General features: G+C 44.4%; 1 long non-coding RNA gene across 1 annotated transcript in view; it reads left to right on the plus strand.

The window, feature by feature from the left end:
* LOC311516051 overlaps positions 1 to 23,128 on the plus strand; it is a 32,225-nt gene that overhangs the window by 6,594 nt on the left and 2,503 nt on the right. The window contains exon 2 of the long non-coding RNA XR_014710305.1: positions 22,485 to 22,544. This is a non-coding gene — a long non-coding RNA (uncharacterized lncRNA). The remainder of the gene's footprint in view (positions 1 to 22,484; positions 22,545 to 23,128) is intronic.

Consider the following 23,128-nt stretch of genomic DNA (forward strand, 5'->3'; position numbering starts at 1 on the left):
GCACAGCTGTTTGACCCCCCTCCCCTGGCCCCAGGTATTAATACATACTCTGGGTTAATTAATAAGTTAAAAAGTGATTTTATTAAATACAGAAAGTGGTTCCAAGTAGTCACAGACAGAACAAAGTGAATTACCAAGTAAAATAAAATAAAACCTGGAAGTCTATGCCTAATACAGTAAAAAAACTGAATACAGATAAAACCTCACCCTCAGAGGAGTTCCAGTAAGCTTCCTTTTACAGACTAGTCTCCTTCTAGTCTGGGTCCAGCAATCACTCACACCCCCTGCAGCTACTATCCTTTGGGGTGGAGAGGCTATCTCTTGAGCCAGCTGAAGACCAAATGGAGGGGTCTCCCAGGGGTTTAAATAGATTTTCTCTTGTGGGTGGATACCCTCCCTTCCCCTGTGTAGAATTCCAGCTACAAGATGGAGTTTTGGAGTCACAAATCCATGTCCATGCATGATTCAGAACTTACAGGAAGCAGCCATGGTTCACATGCTACCTTGAACGTCCTCATGTAGACTTCTTATGTGGATTGGAGCCTTCCAAGATCCATTGTCCGTTAAGTGCTTCTTGATTGGGCACTTAACTTGCAAATTCCTTTCTAAAGACACTGACCAAATGCCTTACTAAGGCTATTTAAAATCAAACAAGTAAACAGTCAATATTCATAACTTCAAATATAACATTTACACATGCATACAAATAGGATGAATATATTCAGTAGATCATAATCTTTATATAGATATGTTACATGGCATATGTAGCATAAAACATTCCAGTTATGTCATATATACATTCATAAGCATATTTCCATAAAGTCTTATGGGGTGCAACGTCACACCCTCCCATACCCAAACTCCCTCCCTCTTAGTTAACCGGAATTTTTGACTTATTGGCACCCCCCATTCCTCCAGCATGCCGGATAACAAAGCTTTTACTGTACTTAGATTTTAAGCTTTTCGGAGCAGGGCCCATCTTTTTGTTCTGCTTCTGTACAGTGCCTAGCACAATAGGGTCCTGATCCATAACTAAGGCTCCTAGATACTGCAGTATTACAAACAAATGAATCATAATAATAAAAGGTACTTTGAACCATTCATGATTGGGCCCCTGGTGCCCAATCCTTCATATCCTGCCTCTAGTGAGTAGTCCCATTAAATCAATAGGACCACTTGTGTGAATAAGGGTTTGCAGGATCAGGGTTTATGTTTGTATAGCTTTTCTGTTTCAGTTGATGCTGTTGAGGTCAACAGAGCAGTCATGAAATGGCAAATAAGCTACAATCTCAAAAGCAAAGTATACAGTGTCCTTCATACGCTTGTCACCACCGTCCCTGCAGGCTCCTGGCATTGGGTACCGCTCATAACACTATTCTATAAATATGCAAATTAGTTAAGATGTTATATGCTTCTCAGAGCCTTTTTAAAAATCTCACCATATGTTGTGCTTCCAAAAATATGAATGCAATGCTAAAAACAGTGAGATGCCATATATGTCAACAAATACTTTTAAAATATTGAAAAAATACATTAACACAAGCTTCCATTGAATAATAGCCATTGGAAAAATACAGCATCTCTTGTTTTGTAGTGTTTACTGTATTGTACTGGTATACATCCATTACTTCAATTATCTAAAGAAAGAGGCTTTGATAGATTATGACCCAATGATGCGATTTTTGTGAGAGGCGTACACATACACTTATTGTCTAGGAGAGGAAAATGTGTGCTTTGTGTAGTAGTGGAGAATACATATCAGTAGAATCTAGAAAAGAGTTTAACCCTTGGTCTTGTATCCTTAGAAATAATGTGTACTTCATTAAATGAGATGTGATATAGCCTTCATGGAAGTAATTCATTACTTTACGCTATTTTGCTCCTTGTGAAGAACATGTGGTTTGGGAAATATGGTAGAATGCTTGTTTTATAGTAACAATAAACTATTTGCAAAATGCAACTAATACTTACTTACAAAGTGCCAGACACTTTGTTGACTAATAATATGACAAATTCTATACCCAAAGGGGAGTTAGAATCTAAAAAAGCAACCAATATTCAGGCCAGGGAGCGAGGGTGTAGAAGAGTGACAAAAAGCAATGTGATTGAGATTTGGCGAGGGAGCACATCTCCTGTAGTTCCAGTTTTGTGTTTGTTTATTTGTGAATCAGTAAATCCCACTCAGGATGGTCAATCTTAAATAAAACCTTAAGAGGCTCTCAGGGTACCCAGATATGTAATCATTAATACTCAGTCCTGCAAGTCAATCTGCACATACGAACCCTTATCCCTGCACAGTCTCACAGGCATATGGGTCTTTCCATACTGATCATTTTGCAAGATCAAGGCCTGAGGAGAGCAGAAGCTTAGTGAATAGTTATATTAGAGAACACTTAGCACCCTAGTAAGGATGCACTGCATCTTGTAGAATAAAAACAAGTAAAATACACATGGATTGATGGCCACTTCTTTATTGATCAACATTTGTTATTTAAAAAAGAGCCCAGCTTCCCATAACAGAAAAGGCTTTCTTACATTTTTCTTTTTTTCTGTGCAAATTTTAGACAGTTTTTTACCCCATTTAAAAAGAAAAAGTTGTAGAACAAAGTGTTAATTATTTACAGTCTCTGACTCTCCCTGCTATTTATCAGGAGGTGGCTTGTCTGTATGCATTGCCTCTCCCTCTGCACTGCTTTTGTAACAGCATACTATTAAATCAAACAAACCTATGTTATTCAGCTCCCTATGCTCTATAGCTACCATGTATCCCTTATAGCAATCATATACAATATAAAAATCGAGAGAGCCACCACATCCTTCATACCATATGTATATATTGTTGTAGGCTTGTTCAACAGAAATCTAGGTTTATTTTAATCCAATCTGTTGAAGTCAGTGTGAGTTTTGGATTTGGATTCAGTGGGAGCACTATCTCTCAGTTCTATAGTCACCTTTGCTTATTATTAGCAAACATCTGCACAAAACTGGGTTTGCATTTACTTAGAACACAGTGAATAGCTAAATACATGAATCTAGTGTGCAAAAAGTAAATCATTACACCTGAATTAAGTTAGAAAAACTATAGATACATAACACATGGAAGAACATATTAGAAAATTAAACATTTATCAAACAGGAGATTGAAATTTACACTCAGATTAATTCTCTGTATTCATATTGTGGATTGCAATGCTTTGACTACTATTCTGCATAAGAAAAATAACACTTAGTAATATTGCCGTGATGACTGAGCACTATTTGAAGACACAACAACTTAAAAGGAAAGGAGTACTTGTGGCACCTTAGAGACTAACAAATTTATTTGAGCATAAGCTTTCGTGTGCTACAGCTCACTTCATCAGATGCATGCAGTGGAAAATACAGTGGGGAGATTTTATATACACAGAGAACATGAAACAATGGGTGTTACCATTCACACTGTAACGAGAATGATTACCAGCAGGAGAGAAAAAAAACCTTTTGTAGTGATAATCAACATGGGCCATTTCCAGCAGTTGACAAGAACGTGTGAGGAACAGTGGGGGGGGGGAGGAAATAAACATGAGGAAATAGTTTTACTTTGTGTAATGACCCATCCACTCCCAGTCTTTATTCAAGCCTAATGTAATGATGTCCACTTTGCAAATTAATTCCAGTTCAGCAGTCTCTCATTGGAGTCTGTTTTTGAAGTTTTTTTGTTGAAGAATTGCCACTTGTAGGTCTCTAATCGATGACTAGAGAGATTGAAGTGTTTTCTGACTGGTTTTTGAATGTTATAATTCTTGACTCTGATTTGTGTCCATTTATTCTTTTACGTAGAGACAGTCCAGTTTGGCCAATGTACATGGCAGAGGGGCATTGCTGGCACATGATGGCATATTATCACATTGGTAGGTGTGCAGGTGAACGAGCCTCTGATAGTGTGGCTGATGTGATTAGGCCCTATGATGGTGTCCCCTGAATAGATATGTGGAAACAGTTGGCAACGGGCTTTGTTGCAAGGATAGGTTCCTGGGTTAGTGGTTTTGTTGTGTGGTGTGTGGTTGCTGGTGAGTATTTGCTTCAGGTTGGGGGGCTGTCTGTAAGCAGGGACAGGCCTGTCTCCCAAGATATTTGAGAGCGATGGGTTGTCCTTCAGGATAGGTTGCAGATCCTTAATGATGCGCTGGAGAGGTTTTAGTTGGGGGCTGAAGGTGATGGCTAGTGGCGTTCTGTTATTTTCTTTGTTGGGCCTGTCCTGTAGTAGGTAACTTGTGGGTACTCTTCTGGCTCTGTCAATCTGTTTCTTCACTTAGCAGGTGGGTATTGTAGTTGTAAGAATGCGTGATAGAGATCTTGTAGGTGTTTGTCTCTGTCTGAGGGGTTGGAGCAAATGCGGTTGTATCATAGATCTTGGCTGTAGACAATGGATCGTGTGTTGTGGTCTGGATGAAAGCTGGAGGCATGTAGGTAAGTATAGCGGTCAGCAGGTTTCCGGTATAGGGTGTTGTTTATGTGACCGTCGCTTATTAGCACTGTAGTGTCCAGGAAATGGATTTCTTGTGTGGACTGGTCCAGGCTGTGGTTGATGGTGGGATGGAAATTGTTGAAATCATGGTGGAATTCCTCAAGGGCTTCTTTTTCATGGGCCCAGATGATGAAGATGTCATTAATGTAGCACGAGTAGGGGCGTTAGGGGATGAGAGCTGAGGAAGCGTTGTTCTAAGTCAGCCATAAAAATGTTGGCATAGTGTGGGGCCATGCGGGTACCCATAGCAGTGCCGCTGATTTGAAGGTATACATTGTCCCCAAATGTGAAATAGTTATGGGTGAGGACAAAGTCACAAAGTTCAGCCACCAGGTTTGCTGTGACATTATCAGGGATACTGTTCCTGACAGCTTGTAGTCCATCTTTGTGTGAATGTTGGGATAGAGGGCTTCTACATCCGTAGTGGCTAGGATGGTGTTTTCATGAAGATCACCGATGGATTGTAGTTTCCTCAGGAAGTCAGTGGTGTCTCGAAGGTAGCTGGGAGTGCTGGTAGCGTAGGGCCTGAGGAGGGAGTCTACATAGTTAGACAATCTTGCTGTCAGGGTGCTAAAGCCTGAGATGATGGGGCGTCCAGGATTTCCAGGTTTATGGATCTTGGGTAGCAGATAGAATACCCCTGCTCGGGGTTCTAGGGGTGTGTCTGTGCGGATTTGTTCCTGTGCTTTTTCAGGGAGTTTCTTGAGCAGAGGGTGCAGTTTCTTTTGGTAACCCTCCATGGGATCAGAGGGTAATGGCTTGTAGAATGTGGTGTTGGAGAGCTGCCTAGCAGCCTCTTGTTCATATTCTGACCTATTCATGATGATGACAGCACCTCCTTTGTCAGCCTTTTTGATTATGATGTCAGAGTTGTTTCTGAGGCTGTGGATGGCATTGTGTTCTGCACGGCTGAGGTTATGGGGCAAGTGCTCAAATAAATGTGTTAGTCTCTAAGGTGTCACAAGTACTCCTTTTGTTTTTGCGGTTACAGACTAACACGGCTGCTACTCTGAAACTTAAAAGGAATTAGTTAAGCAGACTTTGGAATTCTTGATCTTTTTGATGATATATCCTACCTATAAACCTGGCATATTTCAAGAACCAGTTTTCATAGCAGGTTTCAGAGTAGCAGCCATGTTAATCTGTATCCGCAAAAAGAAAAGGAGTACTTATGGCACCTTAGAGACTAACAAATTTATTTGAGCACAAGCTTTTGTGAGCTACAGCTCACTTCATCGGATGCATGTAGTGGATGAAGTAAGCTGTAGCTCATGAAAGCTTATGCTCAAATAAATTTGTTAGTCTCTAAGGTGCCACAAGTACTCCTTTTCTTTTTGCAGTTTTCATAGCAGATACATCAGAAAAACCCAAGACACCTTCTTAGCCTTCCAAATAAAAATTTTACATATTAACACAAACCTACAGTGAAGACAGTTTTTGAAGAAATTACATACTCTTTATAGTGACAAGCTTCTGCATCATTTTTTTTTCAACTCTTGTTGAAGTATAAAATACATTTTTTGTGTTTTGGTTTCAAAAATGCATGGTTTTGGTTCATTTTTATTTATATAGTGCTATAAATAAACATGAGCTTTACAAAAGAAGACAGTTTCACATTGTTTTCTCTACTTCTCTGGGTCACAAGATTGTTATATGTTATTTAGGGGTTAATTGACAACATGCTCTTCCTACACGTGTGATGTTTATATTATATGTTCTACATCCTAGCCAACATTCCATCTTTCAGTAAAACGGTTTGTAATGTGATGCCCAATGCTCTGTGCAAGCTATGTATGAAGCCTGTTATGTTTGGTTATATATTGACAGCATTATTAGTAGCTAACTCACTACTTTATAAAGTGCTTTAGAATACCTTCATTGTAAAAGCTGCTAAATAAAACCAGGTTTTTTCTACTAAAATGAGTGAACAGTTGGATGATTTTCAGTGTCATGGGTTTTGAAGCTAGTGTTGTGGTACCCATACCATTTTTGAGACTTCAGTTATCTTAACTGAATCAGTGTGACAGGAATAAATGACTGGATATCACACTTTATTATTCAGTTTAGATGTGTGTTCTACTTTCTGAAAATATCTTTGGTTTGAGCTGTTGCACTAGGCTCTTTTTGAAAATGGAACCCTAATTAAAGATGGGGCTAGTTGTGCAGAAAGCAAATATTCATGTAAGCAGCTTTTCTTCTGAAAATTTGTTTTGATTATTTTTAATGTCGAAAAGAATGGCAGCATAGTTCTGCCTGTAATTCAAAATTATATTGTTTTATTTGTTGTCATATCTATTAGCTGTTCAAGAAGTTCAGTATTGAGAATTCCACTTTGAAAGTCAATGAGTTTCCATTTCATATCAAAGTTATTTCTGACTGTTTACTATATTTGTCTATAATATTTAAAATGTCTGTAAATATTCCCACTGCCATGGAATTGTCTTGGCAGCAATATACTGGTATATGAATCATAACTACATATGTAAATAAATGGCTTATGGGATAACTAAATACGAAGGGAAGCTAAGATGTTTGGTAACAGCAGAAGTTGTTTACTGTGAATGAAAATCAACACCATGAGCATTGTTCCTGTTGTGTGATGGACAAGACAAACCATAGTATTAAAAAAATTTTTGTCTTGTGAGAATTTGAAAATTGGGTGATGCTGCTTTAGTGGACTTTCTGTGGTCCCTTTTGGGGTGGGACATAGAGTTAATAAATAGGCTTTGTTGCTGGGTGGGAACCGTGCTGTTGCTGAGAAGAGGGGGGACAGAATTAATTTCCCTACCAACTGGTGGATTACACCACCACCCCAGTGTGATTGGGCTGATAGAGTAGCTATAGCCTTTATAAATCCCTACGAAGGGATTTTGGACTATTCGAGCTATATGACCAAAGATCGAGTAGCCCACCACAGGTGCCCTATGTGGCAAGTAGATAGAGAAGAAGCCCTCTTATAGGGTCATTATACATGACCTCCACCTTACTTGCCCCGTGAAGGGCCAAAGCAGTGCTTGCACAATGTGGAGGGTCTTTTAAAGGCCCTATATGTGCGTGGATTTTACTTTCAGTAAGGGACTGGTTTGTATAGCAATGGAATGATATGACTGTACTGTCAGTAAAAAAAATTCTGTGTCATTTGCAAGAGAACAGCATTTGATTTTTCTAGGCTGTGATTGGCTAAAAACCTTTCCATATTATTCATAATTACCGTAGCTATAAAGAAAGTGTCTGTTCAGGTTAATGTCTCTGGCAAATGCATTAGCTACTGATGTCTTGTTGCATAAATGCATGCTGCTGCAAAAATGACAGTTTTTAACATAATGGAGTGTAATCTGTTGTGATAGTAGTGCGTGGCCTCTTACAATGAACATGGAGCTGAGGCTCTACACTTGAATTTTTTTCTGTATCCAAATGCAATACATTCTACAGTGAATTTGAAAATGCGACCATTCTAAGACTTTATTGAATCACAATGTGTTAAATCATATCAAACAACAAATTGAAAACATTTGTTTTATTTAGGCATTGTACCTACTAGAAGTGTGGGATACAACAATTCCTAATTTGTCCAGTTGGATATTGCTCATAGTTTATTTACAAAATCAGTAATTTTTGATAACATCTCAGCATGACAAGGTGCTTAGACTCTAGGGCACCATGGGAAGGAATTTATTAAGCCTGCACCACCATTTCCTTACTTCTATCTGGGAGAAGCATGAACAGCTGTGAGGAGTTGCAGGATTATTAGTCTGCTGACTCACCCAGGCAGCCATACCAGGTGGGTCTCATTAGCTCACACTCAACGGAGATAAGACAGAGTCCATCTAAAAAGGGAAGAACAGGAAGTTTTGATAGGAAGTCAAGCTCATATATGAGATTTTTGATCTCTTTCGACAAAAGTACAGCCCTTTGAGTTTAGTCACTGAGGGTAGGATCCATTAAGGTCCTTAGACACCTGAACTCTAGACTTAGAGAGAATGACTGTTGCTTGGTGATTAGGGCACCTTTGTGGTAACTCCAGGCTCCAGTTTACTTACTCCAGTTGCTCTTTAATTAGTTAGCCACAGTGGAACAGCTTCAACAAGAGAGGGTGGTGAGAGGAAGCACTGTGTCAGAATGTTCCATAGCTCAGTGGTTAGTACACTCCTGAGAAGTGAGAGGCCCCTGTTCAAATCCCTTTTAGGGGGAATTGAAATGAGGTCTCCCATATTCCAGGTGTGTGCTTTACTCACTAGGCTAAATGTTATAAGGGGGGAAGCAGTGACATCTCTTCCTCTGGCTATTTTGTGTGGCACCTAAAGATTGTCTACACTTGAAATACTGCAGCTGTACTACTGTAGTGCTTCAATATAGACACTACCTATGTCAACAGGAGGAGTTCTCCCAATTCCCTGAGAGGTGGTAGCTAGGCTGACGGTAGAATTCTTCTGTCAACCTAGTGCTGTCTACACCTGGGGTTAGGGTGGCTGAACTATGTTGCTGGGGAGTGGAATTTTCACACCTCTGAACGACATAGTTATGCCAGTGTAAGTTTCCAGTGTAAACCAGCCCTAAGTCATTCCTGTAAGATATTACTTAAGTGCCTAAGCTGCCTGACAACACGAGACAGGTTCCTCTGGATTGTCAAGCAGAGATAGGCACCTCCCTGCAGCCTGGACATGGTGTCAACCTCTGTGAGAGGAGAGAAGCTTAGCACATACCCCTCTTGTCAGCATCTCATATTGATTAGCTTAGACTTTTGTGGTTCACATTTTAAGGTGCTTCTCTCTCCCCATTCATTGTATAGGGAGACTAGGTCCCTAACTCAGGCTGTATGGATCACAGTGTTGTTCCAGTGATTTTTCTAGGTGCCTAAAAGTTAGACACTGCAATCCTGAGCATTGCAATGCCTAAGTCCTTTTGTGGATCTGGGCCTGAGGAAATGAAATAAAAGATCCACTAAAAAGGGGATAAGCTATAAAGGGAACTACGTTGTGTGTGCTGTGGTGGTTTGGGTTGTGAACCTCTCCTGCTGACACTCAGCATGAAAGTAATGCTTATTAAAATTCTGCATTTTTCTATGTTTACTTGATTGGAAAACTTGTTACAAAATAATCTAATGTTTGTACTGAGCATGGAACAAGTAAAGTGCCAAATGAGTGCTAAGTAGTAATAAGATACTTATAGGTAAAGCACAGACCTAGACTGAAATAAAATTCTTAAGAAATGAATCTTTATATACATAAATTCCATTTGTTGTGTATCACTGATGGATTTACAATAGTAAAAACAGATTAGGCCACAATGTTTTTCTCCAACAGTAATGACCAAAAATACACTTTTGATACTGAAAAAATAACAAGTTAGTCATTTTGTCTGACCAGCTTTATCACTTCCTGACTTACTATCAAAAAAGTCGGGGAAGTTTTGGCCAATAATAAGTATGTTTTTCATAGGAGAATTTCTTGCTCGTTTCTCAGTAAAAGTGCAGCTATGATGGTGTTGCTAATCAAGGCTTTTCCCCCTCTGTTTCATTTCTGCTCCATGCACTGGCTTCATCATCTCTCAGTCTCCCTGCTCGCTCATCAATTCAGTGGTAGGCTCCAGTTCTCCAGTTAACTCCGTTGCATGCAAGGGTTTTCTTATGCAGAGCTCATTGTAGGATCAGGGCCTTAGACTGCAAGCTCTTAGTTACACTGTAAACTGTTTGAATAGTGTCCAGCACAATGGGACCCCAATACTGATTTGGGACTTTGAGCGATCCTCTACTACAGATGGTTTAAAAAGAGGAAGATGAGAGGCTGGCCTGCTCTCTGTTCCACCTGCTGCCCGCCTCCCTGCTCTGAGCAGGGTCCAAGAGCAGCTGAGGAGCTATTTTGCTACTCTTGGCTCTGCCTGGCGCCCCGCCTCGTTCTCTCCACACGGAATAAAGCAGAACTCGGAGCATCTCCTTGAAAAATAAATGTTTAACTTTGCACAGTAAAACATTTTTATCGAACAGCACGTTGCATTTATTTAACAAGGTATTTTGAGGCCGTTCTCTACCCACACCCGTTGGGCTTCCCCTACTCCTGTTAATTAAAAGGTACAACAGAAAGGCTGTAAGCACACCTTAATATTAAGTAAATAACATTAAACCAATTAATACAGACACTTACTTTGCTGATGGTTGGTATCAGTGCAAGGCAGCTGATACAGCCTTCATTCAGGAATCACTTGGTGAAATTTTATGATCTGTGTTATGCAGGAGGTCACAGAGGATAATCATACCAGTCCTTTCTATCCTCAAAGTCTGTTAAGGTATAGACACTTACAGGCCTGTTCCTAGTGCTCTTGCTTCTGGAGTCATCTAATTACATTACCAGCTCAGATTTCCTGTAAGAAAGAAAAGTTTCTAGCTCTCACAGTTGCAAAGAAAAGCCTGAAAAATGTGACCTGAGTGTAACTAATGCAGACATCTGCAGACAGCCTGAAACAATAGCTCTGAGAGAGGTGAACTGCCCCAGGCATCACCATCAGGCCCATCCAGAGAAATGTGGGGCTACAGTTCATCATGTTAGCTGGATCCCCATCCCCTCCCATTTTACTTTATTTACACAGACATTACAGATGTTCTGAGGGCCCACCTCAGCATGGGGCCCTGATACAATTGTTCCCCACTCTTACCTCTCTCTCATCAGCCCTAAATGGGATGTTAAAATCAAGGCCCTCTGCTCTTGGAGGGCCTGCCAGCCTCACCCCAGCAGAGGACTCTGTGTGTAGTAGGAGAAAAGTGTAGTGGGTTTGGCCCACCATTCCACGCAGGTGTACCCTGGATGCTTGGCTAAGTACTGGGAGGGCTGCCGGTTGCCACCTACACCTTCTGAAGATGAGAAGGTGCCCCTGCTGGGGCTTCTGGGGGAAAAAAAGGGGCCCTATGCTGTTTCCCCTGCCTCTTTGGAAAGGGATGGGCTCCCTACCACTGCATCTCCAAGTGGGGGTTGGAACTGTGGGGTTAGGGGCTGGGCTGTGTGATTGCAATCAACCAGGATCCCCATGTTGTTGTGTGCATAGGGCCGCAGATTGCCTTAACCTGGCCCTGCACATGTCATGTCCTCACTCTTTACTTATCTTCCATGGCTTTCCAGTGCCCGCTACTCATTTCCTATTTCTCCTCTTGAGGACCTGATATTTCTTCCCCCCCCCCCCCCATCCTCTGTGGGGCTTACAAAATGAAGTGTGTACTGTTTGAAGTACGGGACAAGCTGGTCTAGACCCTTCCAAAAGTAAAGGGCCTCACCCTGAACTAAGGGAAGGAACCACTAAGGCCAGGATCCAGTTGTTTACGGGGGATAACAAAAGAGAAAAAACAGGAATAGGAATTAAGTCAAAGGTAAAAAATCAGGGAACCATAAGTAGACACCGAGCAGAGAACCCCAGACAGCACCCAGCACTCTTCAAAGACGTCTAAAGAGTCAGTGGTTATTGCCTTAAGGAAGTCTGCCCAGAGGTGTAAGCAGACAAGGGACTAGAAATAGACCCCAGAGTCATAGAGTACCCCGCATCCAGCTTCCTACTGCTGGAGTGATGGCTGGCCATCTTGGCCAGTGCCAGGAGGCTGACAAGGAGGTCTGTGACTTTGCAGAGCCATGGATGCGGTGTGCAAAAATCAGGAGGTGCAGGGAAAAGTGCTGGAATGGGGGCTGCAACCTCTATAGATGTGAACCAGGGTCTCCCTCTTGCAGCAGAAAGGGTAGGTATTGGGGGAGTTAGTGAACTGCGGCAGGTATACGTCCATGCTTACGGCTCCGGGGAGGAGCCGCCAACTGATATCCCCTGTGGGCCGTGGAACCACAGCAGAGTACAGACTGGCCCAGTGGGGTTCCTTGCCCTCCGCTGGTCACAGCAGATTCTGCCATTTAACACTGGGGTGGAACACGAGGGAAAAGAAGTGGATGGTGTGAAGCACGAGTGTGTACAGATATTCTCTGGGCGTGGTTCAGAGACTGACTGGCTGGATGTTATTCAGCCAGTTCAGATGATATGTTGGGGGCGATAGAGGAGCCTAATGACAAGTTCCAGAGGGCCAGGAGTGAGGGTTGGATGGGGAGCACCCTCCCTCCCCTTCAGGACCTGTTTGCGGAAAGTGAGAGAAGCAGGAGGCAAGGCTGCCCTCATCTCCTTGAACACACAACAAGTGACACATAGGGTGGGCAGCCCCATGCACTGGCTGAGCATCACTGGGTCCACACAGTCCCTCTGATCATAGTCCAGGAGGTCTCCCAAGTCTGGTGGAACCAGCCAGGACCATCCTCAGGTGCACCAAGGGGAACTCCACCACTGGCACACAGAGATTGGGGTTGTGTAGTGTCCTCCACCCAGATATAAGTGAAGATGATGGAGGCCTGCTGGTGCTTGTGCCAGATGTCCACCAGGGAGTGATGATTAACAATCTCCCTTAGGACTTTCGTGGTGGCCTGGTACTTCTCTATCCCAAGGCAGTCCTGTGTGTCCAGGGCGGTGGTAAAATTCTCACCCAGGGCCACTGCATGAAATGTGTATGGGAAGGGGCAGTGAGATTTCTCTGAAATCAAAGCAGGAAGGTTATAAATATTCCAGTGAGGCTTAATTTTTAAAGCTTTGTATCAGGATGATAATGAAATAACTATAGTTAGGGTATGTCTACACTACGAAATTAGGTCGAATTTATAGAAGTCGGTTTTTTTGAAATCGGTTTTATATATTCGAGTGTGTGTGTCCCCACAGAAAATGCTCTAAGTGCATTAAGTGCATTAACTCGGCGGAGCGCTTCCACAGTACCGAGGCAAGCGTCGACTTCCGGAGCGTTGCACTGTGGGTAGCTATCCCACAGTTCCCGCAGTCTCCGCTGCCCATTGGAATTCTGGGTTGATATCCCAATGCCTGATGGGGCTAAAACATTGTCGCGGGTGGTTCTGGGTACATATCGTCAGGCCCCCGTTCCCACCCTCCCTCCCCCCGCGAAAGCAAGGGCAGACAATCATTTCACGCCTTTTTTCCTGAGTTACCTGTGCAGACGCCATACCACGGCAAGCATGGAGCCCGCTCAGGTAACCGTCACCCTATGTCTCCTGGATGCTGGCAGACGCGGTACGGCATTGCTACACAGTAGCAGCAACCCCTTGCCTTGTGGCAGCAGACGGTACAGTACGACTGGTAGCCGTCATCGTCATGTCTGAGGTGCTCCTGGTCGCCTCTGTGAGGTCGATCAGGAGCGCCTGGGCAGACATGGCGCAGGGACTAAATTTGGAGTGACTTGAGCAGGTCATTCTCTTTAGTCCTGCAGTCAGTCCTATTGAACCGTCTTATGGTGAGCGGGCAGGCGATACGGACTGCTAGCAGTCATACTGTACCATCTTCTGCCGAGCAGCCATGAGATGTGGATGGCATGCAGTCCTTCTGCACCGTCTGCTGCCAGCCAAAGATGTAAAAGATAGATGGAGTGGATCAAAACAAGAAATAGACCAGATTTGCTTCCCCCCTTCCCCTGTCTAGGGGACTCATTCTTCTAGATCACACTGCAGTCACTTACAGAGAAGGTGCAGCGAGGTAAATCTAGCCATGTATCAATCAGAGGCCAGGCTAACCTCCTTGTTCCAATAACAACGATAACTTTGGTGCACCATTTCTTATTGGAACCCTCCGTGCAGTCCTGCCTGAAATACTCCTTGATGTACAGGCACACCCTTTGTTGATTTTAGCTCCCTGAAGCCAACCCTGTAAGCCGTGTCGTCAGTCGCCCCTCCCTCTGTCAGAGCAACGGCAGACAATCGTTCCGCGCCTTTTTTCTGTGCGGACGCCATACCAAGGCAAGCATGGAGGCCGCTGAGCTCATTTTGGCAATTAGGAGCACATCAACCACCACACGCATTATCCAGCAGTATATGCAGCACCAGAACATGGCAACGCGATACCGGGCGAGGAGGCGACGTCAGCGCGGTCCCGTGAGTGATCAGGACATGGACACAGATTTCTCTGAAAGCATGGGCCCTGCCAATGCATGCATCATGGTGCTAATGGGGCAGGTTCATGCTGTGGAACGCCGATTCTGGGCTCGGGAAACAAGCACAGACTGGTGGGACCGCATAGCGTTGCAGGTCTGGGACGATTCCCAGTGGCTGCGAAACTTTCGCATGCGTAAGGGCACTTTCATGGAACTTTGTGACTTGCTTTCCCCTGCCCTGAAGCGCATGAATACCAGGATGAGAGCAGCCCTCACAGTTGAGAAGCGAGTGGCGATAGCCCTGTGGAAGCTTGCAACGCCAGACAGCTACCGGTCAGTTGGGAATCAATTTGGATTGGGCAAATCTACTGTGGGGGCTGCTGTGATGCAAGTAGCTCACGCAATCAAAGATCTGCTGATATCAAGGGTAGTGACCCTGGGAAATGTGCAGGTCATAGTGGATGGCTTTGCTGCAATGGGATTCCCTAACTGTGGTGGGGCTATAGACGGAACCCATATCCCTATCTTGGCACCGGAGCACCAAGCCGCCGAGTACATAAACCGCAAGGGGTACTTTTCGATAGTGCTGCAAGCTCTGGTGGATCACAAGGGACGTTTCACCAACATCAACGTGGGATGGCCGGGAAAGGTGCATGACGCTCGCATCTTCAGGAACTCTGGTCTGTTTCAAAAGCTGCAGGAAGGGACTTTATTCCCAGACCAGAAAATAACTGTTGGGGATGTTGAAATGCCTATATGTATCCTTGGGGACCCAGCCTACCCCTTAATGCCATGGCTCATGAAGCCGTACACAGGCAGCCTGGACAGTAGTCAGGAGCTGTTCAACTACAGGCTGAGCAAGTGCAGAATGGTGGTAGAATGTGCATTTGGACGTTTAAAGGCGCGCTGGCGCAGTGTACTGACTCGCTTAGACCTCTGCGAAACCAATATTCCCACTGTTATTACTGCTTGCTGTGTGCTCCACAATATCTGTGAGAGTAAGGGGGAGACGTTTATGGCGGGGTGGGAGGCTGAGGCAAATCGCCTAGCTGCTGGTTACGCGCAGCCAGACACCAGGGCGGTTAGAAGAGCACAGGAGGGCGCGGTACGCATCAGAGAAGCTTTGAAAACCAGTTTCATGACTGGCCAGGCTATGCTGTGAAAGTTCTGTTTGTTTCTCCTTGATGAAACCCCCCGCCCCTTGGTTCACTCTACTTCCCTGTAAGCTAACCACCCTCCCCTCCTCCCTTTAATCACCGCTTGCAGAGGCAATAAAGTCATTGCTGCTTCACAGTCATGCATTCGTTATTCATTCATCACACAAATAGGGAGATGACTACCAAGGTATCCCAGGAGGGGTGGTGGAGGAGGGAAGGAAAATGCCACACAGCACTTTAAGCACAGCACTTTAAAAGTTTACAACTTTAAAATTTATTGAATGACAGCCTTCTTTTTTTTGGGCAATCCTCTGTGGTGGAGTGGCTGGTTGGCCGGAGGCCCCCCCACCGCGTTCTTGGGCATCTGGGTGTGGAGGCTATGGAACTTGGGGAGGAGGGCGGTTGGTTACAGAGGGGCAGCAGTGGCAGTCTGTGCTCCAGCTGCCTTTGCTGCAGCTCAACCATACACTGGAGCATTCTGGTTTGGTCCTGCAGCAGCCTCAGCATTGAATCCTGCCTCCTCTCATCACGCTGCCGCCACATTTGAGCTTCAGCCCTCTCTTCAGCCCGCCACTTACTCTCTTCAGCCCGCCACTTACTCTCTTCAGCCCTCCACCTCTCCTCCTGGTCATTTTGTGCTTTCCTGCACTCTGACATTATTTGCCTCCACGCATTCGTCTGTGCTCTGTCAGTGTGGGAGGACAGCATGAGCTCGGAGAACATTTCATCGCGAGTGCGTTTTTTTTTCTTTCTAAGCTTCACTAGCCTCTGGGAAGGAGAAGATCCTGTGATCATTGAAACACATGCAGCTGGTGGAGAAAAAAAAAGGGACAGCGGTATTTAAAAAGACACATTTTATAAAACAGTCGCTACACTCTTTCAGGGTAAACCTTGCTGTTAACATTACATACATAGCACATGTGCTTTCGTTACAAGGTCGCATTTTGCCTCCTCCCACCGCGTGACTACCCCCTCAACCTTCCCCCCTCCCTGTGGCTAACAGCGGGGAACATTTCTGTTCAGCCACAGGCAAACAGCACAGCAGGAACGGGCACCTCTGAGTGTCCCTGAAGAAAAGCACTCTATTTCAACCAGGTGACCATGAATTATATCTCACTCTCCTGAGGATAACACAGAGAGATAAAGAACGGATTTTGGTTGAATGCCAGCAAACATACACTGCAATGCTTTGTTCTACAGTGATTCCCGAGTACGTGTTACTGGCCTGGAGTGGTAAAGTGTCCTACCATGAAGGACGAAATAAGGCTGCCCTCCCCAGAAACCTTTTGCAAAGGCTTTAGGACTACATGTAGGAGAACCGCAAATGCCAGGGCAAAGTAATCCTTTCACATGCTTGCTTTTAAACCATGTATAGCATTTTAAAAGGTACACTCACCAGAGGTCCCTTCTCCGCCTGCTGGGTCCAGGAGGCAGCCTTGGGTGGGTTCGGGGGGTACTGGCTCCAGGTCTAGGGTGAGAAACAGTTCCTGGCTGTCGGGAAAACCGGTTTCTCCGCTTGCTTGCTGTGAGCTATCTACAACCTCCTCCTCCTCATCATCTTCTTCGTCCCCAAAACCTGCTTCCGTATTGCCTCCATCTCCATTGAAGGAGTCAAACAACACGGCTGGGGTAGTGGTGGCTGAACCCCCTAAAATGGCATGCAGCTCATCATAGAAGCGGCATGTTTGGGGCTCTGACCCAGAGCGGCTGTTCGCCTCTCTGGTTTTCTAGTAGGCTTGCCTCAGCTCCTTCAGTTTCACGCGGCACTGCTTCGGGTCCCTGTTATGGCCTCTGTCCTTCATGCCCTGGGAGATTTTCACAAAGGTTTTGGCATTTCAAAAACTGGAACGGAGTTCTGATAGCACGGATTCCTCTCCCCAAACAGCGATCAGATCCCGTACCTCCCGTTCGGTCCATGCTGGAGCTCTTTTGCGATTCTAGGAGTCCATCATGGTCACCTGTGCTGATGAGCTCTGCATGGTCACCTGCAGCTTGCCACGCTGGCCAAACAGGAAATGAGATTCAAAAGTTTGCGGTTCTTTTCCTGTCTACCTGGCCAGTGCATCTGAGTTGAGAGTGCTGTCCAGAGCGATCAGAATGGAGCACTCTGGGATAGCTCCCGGAGGCCAATACCATCGAATTGTGTCCACAGTACCCCAAATTCGAGCCGGGAACGTCGATTTAAGCGCTAATCCACTTGTCAGGGGTGGAGTAAGGAAATCGATTTTAAGAGCCCTTTAAGTCGAAATAAAGGGCTTCACTGTGTGGACGGGTGCAGGTTTAAATCGATTTAACGTTGCTAAATTCGACCTAAAGTCCTAGTGTAGACCAGGGCTTAGGAGATGAAAAACCTCACGTATTACATAGGGAAGTTACTCCTCAGGAAATCCTTGTAGTTCATTGCTGCTACCAAGCAGGGAAATGTGCCTGTTAACTTCACTCAACAGAAAACATCTTCTCACCAGCTGCACCAGAAAATGATAAAGCAACCAAATTGTGGAAAAATGACTCATCAGCTAGGCGTCTGCCTTCCAGTGTTCCCTCAGTGATTGCCAGCAAAGGTAATTGTTTGCTCGGCCAAAGTTTAAGGCTACAAGATGGATGGGATCATTCATAAGTTCAGTATATAACAAAGATGCTGACGTCTAAATTTAAATCAAACATAGCAAGAAAATGAAAAGTCAGTAGTAAGATCTGTCTTTATGGTAATCAGAATTAAATCAAAGACTTGGTTTTTGGCAGCTGCAGGAACATGTTGTTTTTGCTACATCCAGAACCATCCCCTCTTCACCCTCTGAAATCCATTTTATTGGCTATAGTAGGATCCAACTGTATAAGGACTACATGCTACCTTTAGGATCCCCTTAATTAGTTTACCAGGTGCTTTCAGTTTTCTTTCCCATCATTCTGTGATTTTAGGCAGAATTCTAGATTTAAAAAAAAAGCAAACATCAGAATCCAAATTCTGTCTATGTATATAGGACATAATACAATATTCTTCACTTGGACACTGCAGGGTCAGATCCTGTGGGCGGGGAGGGAGTTGGGGGGAAGTCACTTTATCCACATAAGTATCTCCATGGCCTTGCCTTAAGTAGACTTTTCCCCCTGAAACTTCCCACAGTAGCTATTGGTGGGGCAACTCCACGGGTGGCAGCAATATTTTGCTTTAAGATAAAGCACCAGCATTTTACCACTACGCAGTCTAACCCTGTCTAGAGCAAGTCTAGTTGACACAGTAGTTCACTGTTTCCAGTGCTAGGAAATTTGAAGAGAAAACTGGCTGGTATAAATATGGCCCTTGAATTCAATGACACTGTTTGTACAGAAAAGATGAGAAAAACTTGGCCCTTGATTTCATTTCTATTTTGTTCATATCTTCCCATAATATTCCTATGAGAATAATAGAACAGGGCACACTAATCAAATATTAGCACCTTCCTGAGCTTTAGCTAGAGAATTTATGGCTTTCACTGAAATCCCCCTTGCATCTTTTTAGAGACAATGGGGATAGTATTTCATTTCTGTGGAATGACCTTATAATTAGCAGTAACTTCCCCAAGAAAAGCAATAGAACTGTAGGCTATGTTATATTACAGCTTCTTCTCTGAAATTGTCAAGACCAGCTGCATACCCCAACTAAATTATTTTACTCTGTCTTGAGGGAATTTCTGATCTTCATATAAACTTTGTTTTCATTGCATATTATATATGCCTTATTTCTAAAGACTGATGTTATCTGTGTATGGTACTGGATAAAGTACTCTTAAAAAATTCTCTTATATGTTCAATAGGAAAACATACATTTGGATATTATTTTCTTTCTTTCCACTGTATTTCAATACTTCAATTAGATGCATATGTCTTGTATTAGAGAAGCTTATCAGGCTCAGAATAGGTATATTCCCATTTCCTCTAGTCCAGTAAAGCCACATTACAACCAAAGCTCGGTAAAGTATCTTTACTGAGTTACAACATGCAAGTCCTGTTCTTCGCTCAAATCAGCAACCACTCTGAGTTTTTCTCCCACAACCAGTTTCTTTACAGAAACAAGATCCTTGCCTTCTCTGGCCTCTAGATTGTATTACTCTGCCTGGAATCTAATTCACCAGCCACCTTAAAAGGCTATTAATTTGGAATTTAAGGGAGCAGCACACTTTCGGTGATTCATCTCAAGATGAGAAACACATGGAGAATAGGAGGAAAGGATTTCGTAGGATAAGGAGCACTAATCATTTAAATATTGAAGTGAATTAACCACTCCCAAAGAGTTATAGCCCTGGTCTACATTACGAGTTTAGGTCGAATTTAGCAGCGTTAGGTTGATTTAACCCTGCACCCGTCCACACGACCAAGCCTGTTTTGTCGATTTAAAGGGCTCTTAAAGTCGATTTCTGTACTCCTCCCTAGCTAGGGGATTAGTGCTAAAATCGACCTCACTCGGTCAAATTTGGGGTAGTGTGGATGCAATTCGACATTATTGGCCTCCGGGAGCTATCCCAGACTGCTCCATAGTGACCGCTCTGGACAGCACTTTGAACTCTGATGCACTAGCCAGGTACACAGGAAAAGCCGCGGGAACTTTTGAATTTCATTTTCTGTTTGGTCAGCATGGCGAACTCAGCAGCACTCAGCAACACAGGTGACCATGCAGCCCCCCCAGAATCATACAGCGTAGAATGTTTCTATGTTTCATCTCCATCCCTGAGGTTATCGCAGATTAAAAGGTGAAAAAACCACACTTGCAATGACATGTTTTCCGAGCTCATGCAGTCCTCCTGCACTGATAGGGCACAGCTTAATGCAGGGATTGGCAATCTTTGGCACGCGACCCGCCAGGGAAAGCCCCCTGGCAGGCCGGGCTGGTTTGTTTACCTGCTGCATCCGCAGGTTCGGCCGATCACAGCTCCCACTGGCCGCGGTTTTCCCGCTACAGGCCAATGGGGGCTGCGGGAAGCAGCGGCCAGCGCATTCCTCAGCCCACGCCGTTTCCCGCAGCCCCCATTGGCCTGGAACGGCGAACTGAGGCCAGTGGGAGCTGCGATCGGCCGAACCTGAGACCGGCAGGTAAACAAACAGGCCTGGCCCGCCAGGCGGCTTACCCTGGCGTTCCACATGCCAAAGGTTGCCGATCCCTGGTAATGCATGGAGGCATTCAGTGGCAGAGGCCAGGAAAGAATTAAGTGAGCGCAAAAAGCAGAGGCAGGATGCGATGCTGATGCTAATGGGGGAGCAAACAGACATGATGAAGCATCTGCTGGGGGAGCAAATGGACATGATGAAGCGTCTATTGAAGCTGCAGGAAAGCCAACAAGAGCACAGACCCCTGCTGCATCCACTGTATAACCGCCTACCCTCCCCCTCATGTTCCATAGCCTCCTCACCCAGACGCCCAAGAACGCATGGGGGAGAGGCTCCAGGCACCCAGCCACTCCACTCCAGAGGATGGCCCAAGCAACAGAAGGCTGTCATTCAAACATTTTGATTTTTAGTGTGGCTACAATAAACAATATGGCCTTGTCCTTCCCTCCTCCCCCACCCCACCCGGGCTACCTTGTCCATTATCTCATTTTTTTAGATTAATAAAGAAAGAATGCATGATTTCAAAACAATAGTTACTTTATTTCGAAGGGGGGAGGGCGGTTGGCTTACAAGGAATTAAAATCAACAAAGGGGGTGGGTTTGCATCAAGGAGAAACACAACTGTCACAACTGTCACACATCCTGGCCTGTCATGAAACTGATTTTCAAAGCCTCTCTCATGCACAGCGTGCCTTGATGTCACCCTGGTGTCTGGCTGCTCAAAAACGGATGCCAAGTGATTTGCCTCAACCTCCCACCCCTCCATAAACGTCTCCCCCTTACTCTCACAGATATTATGGAGCACACAGCAAGCAACAATAACAATGGGAATGTTGGTTGCACTGAGGTCTGACCAACTGCGCCAGCGAGCTTTTAAACGTCCAAAGGCACATTCTACCACTATTCTACGTTTGCTCAGCCTATAGTTGTACTGCTCCTTACTACTGTCCAGGCTTCATGAGCCATAGGAGCAAGGGGTAGGCTGGGGTAGGTGCGACCGCGTGGTGCTCCCAGCTTGGAGAGCAGCCTGAGGCAGAAGCCTCCAGCTCGCAGGAGAGCAGAGTTGCAGCGGAAGCAGTGGAGCCGTACACCATGCCCTGGAGGTTGCTAGGAGCCGGGCAGGGAAGACATTCTCAGAACCCCTGGCCAAGCTACATGTCCAAAAAGGACTGCTCCCAGTCCTACTGCACCCTCTGCTGCAGAGTACCAGGAGAGCAGAGTTGCAGCGGAAGCTAGCCATGGTATGGCATTTGCATGGGTAACCCAGGAAAAAAGGCGTGAAATGATTGTCTGCCATTGCTTTCACGGAGAGAGGGGCGACTGACAAAACCACCCGCGACAATGTGTTTGCCCCATCAGGCATTGGGAGCTTAATCCAGAATTCCAGTGTGCAGCGGAGACTGCGGGAACTACCCACAGTGCACTCCTCTGTAAGTCGATGCTAGCATGGTAGTGAGGACGCACTCCGCCGACTTAATGCGCTTAGTGTGGACATATGCTATTGACTGTATAAAATCGAATTCTAAAAATCGATTTCTATAAAATTGACCTAATTTTGTCATGTAGACATACCCATAGTTGCCTCTTTATTAGGCATAACTATACAAAATGATATATCTGGTAAATTCTTTCCTAGGCCCAAAGCAAAGTGCAGAAAAAAAGTAGAACAAACTCTGTCAGTGTGCAGATTCAGCTTTCTTTATTAGCTAATTAAAGAGCTCAAAGGAGAAAGATGTAAAATTAAAGACAGGTACAAGTGTGGTTGTAATGCCTCTCCTACATATCTCATTCCCAGATTACAAAGACAGCAGGCAAAATCTTTCAGAATTACAATGGGGCGGAGGCTAAAACAAAGGTCAGTATACAATAGGTTATCAAAAGAACAGTTTCTGTGTAGATTGCTCTTAATGAAATCTACATGTCTATTGGCTAAGTCTATTTGAGACTTTTTTCTTCTCACATTTCCCTCTGGCAATAGCAAGAGTATAGAAAAGACACACCTGTGGCAGATGGCATTTTAACCAGCATTACCTAGACCTGCTCTGTGCAGGATTAGACAGCGCAGTAGTTAAAATGCTAGCACCCATGCTAGTGTTTTTGTTATTACTACCACTGGTGAAGTTGCAAGAAAGGGAATTTGAGCATGAAAAGTCAAATGTAGATACAGCATATTGAGATTCCTTTTTTGAAGTAAAAATAATTGGATCATTCTGCTTTCAAATGTTGATTGTTTATTAAGAAGTTTTGGTATCTAGTTTTTATGACCAAAATTGTCAAATTGAAATTTGGTTTCCCTATATGTTCCCCTAAAGGTGTGTGTTTTGTCCTGTTTTATGATGAACAATAATCATTTTGTTTTCAATTTCTGGCTAGTTTTACTGAAGTAATATATGTCCATTTATTTCTTCCATTGTGCACTGTCCTCCTTGTTGCAAGGAC

This window comes from Lepidochelys olivacea (genome assembly GCF_965140295.1).
Source record: "Lepidochelys olivacea isolate rLepOli2 genome assembly, chromosome: 2".
NCBI classification, from domain to species: domain Eukaryota; kingdom Metazoa; phylum Chordata; order Testudines; family Cheloniidae; genus Lepidochelys; species Lepidochelys olivacea.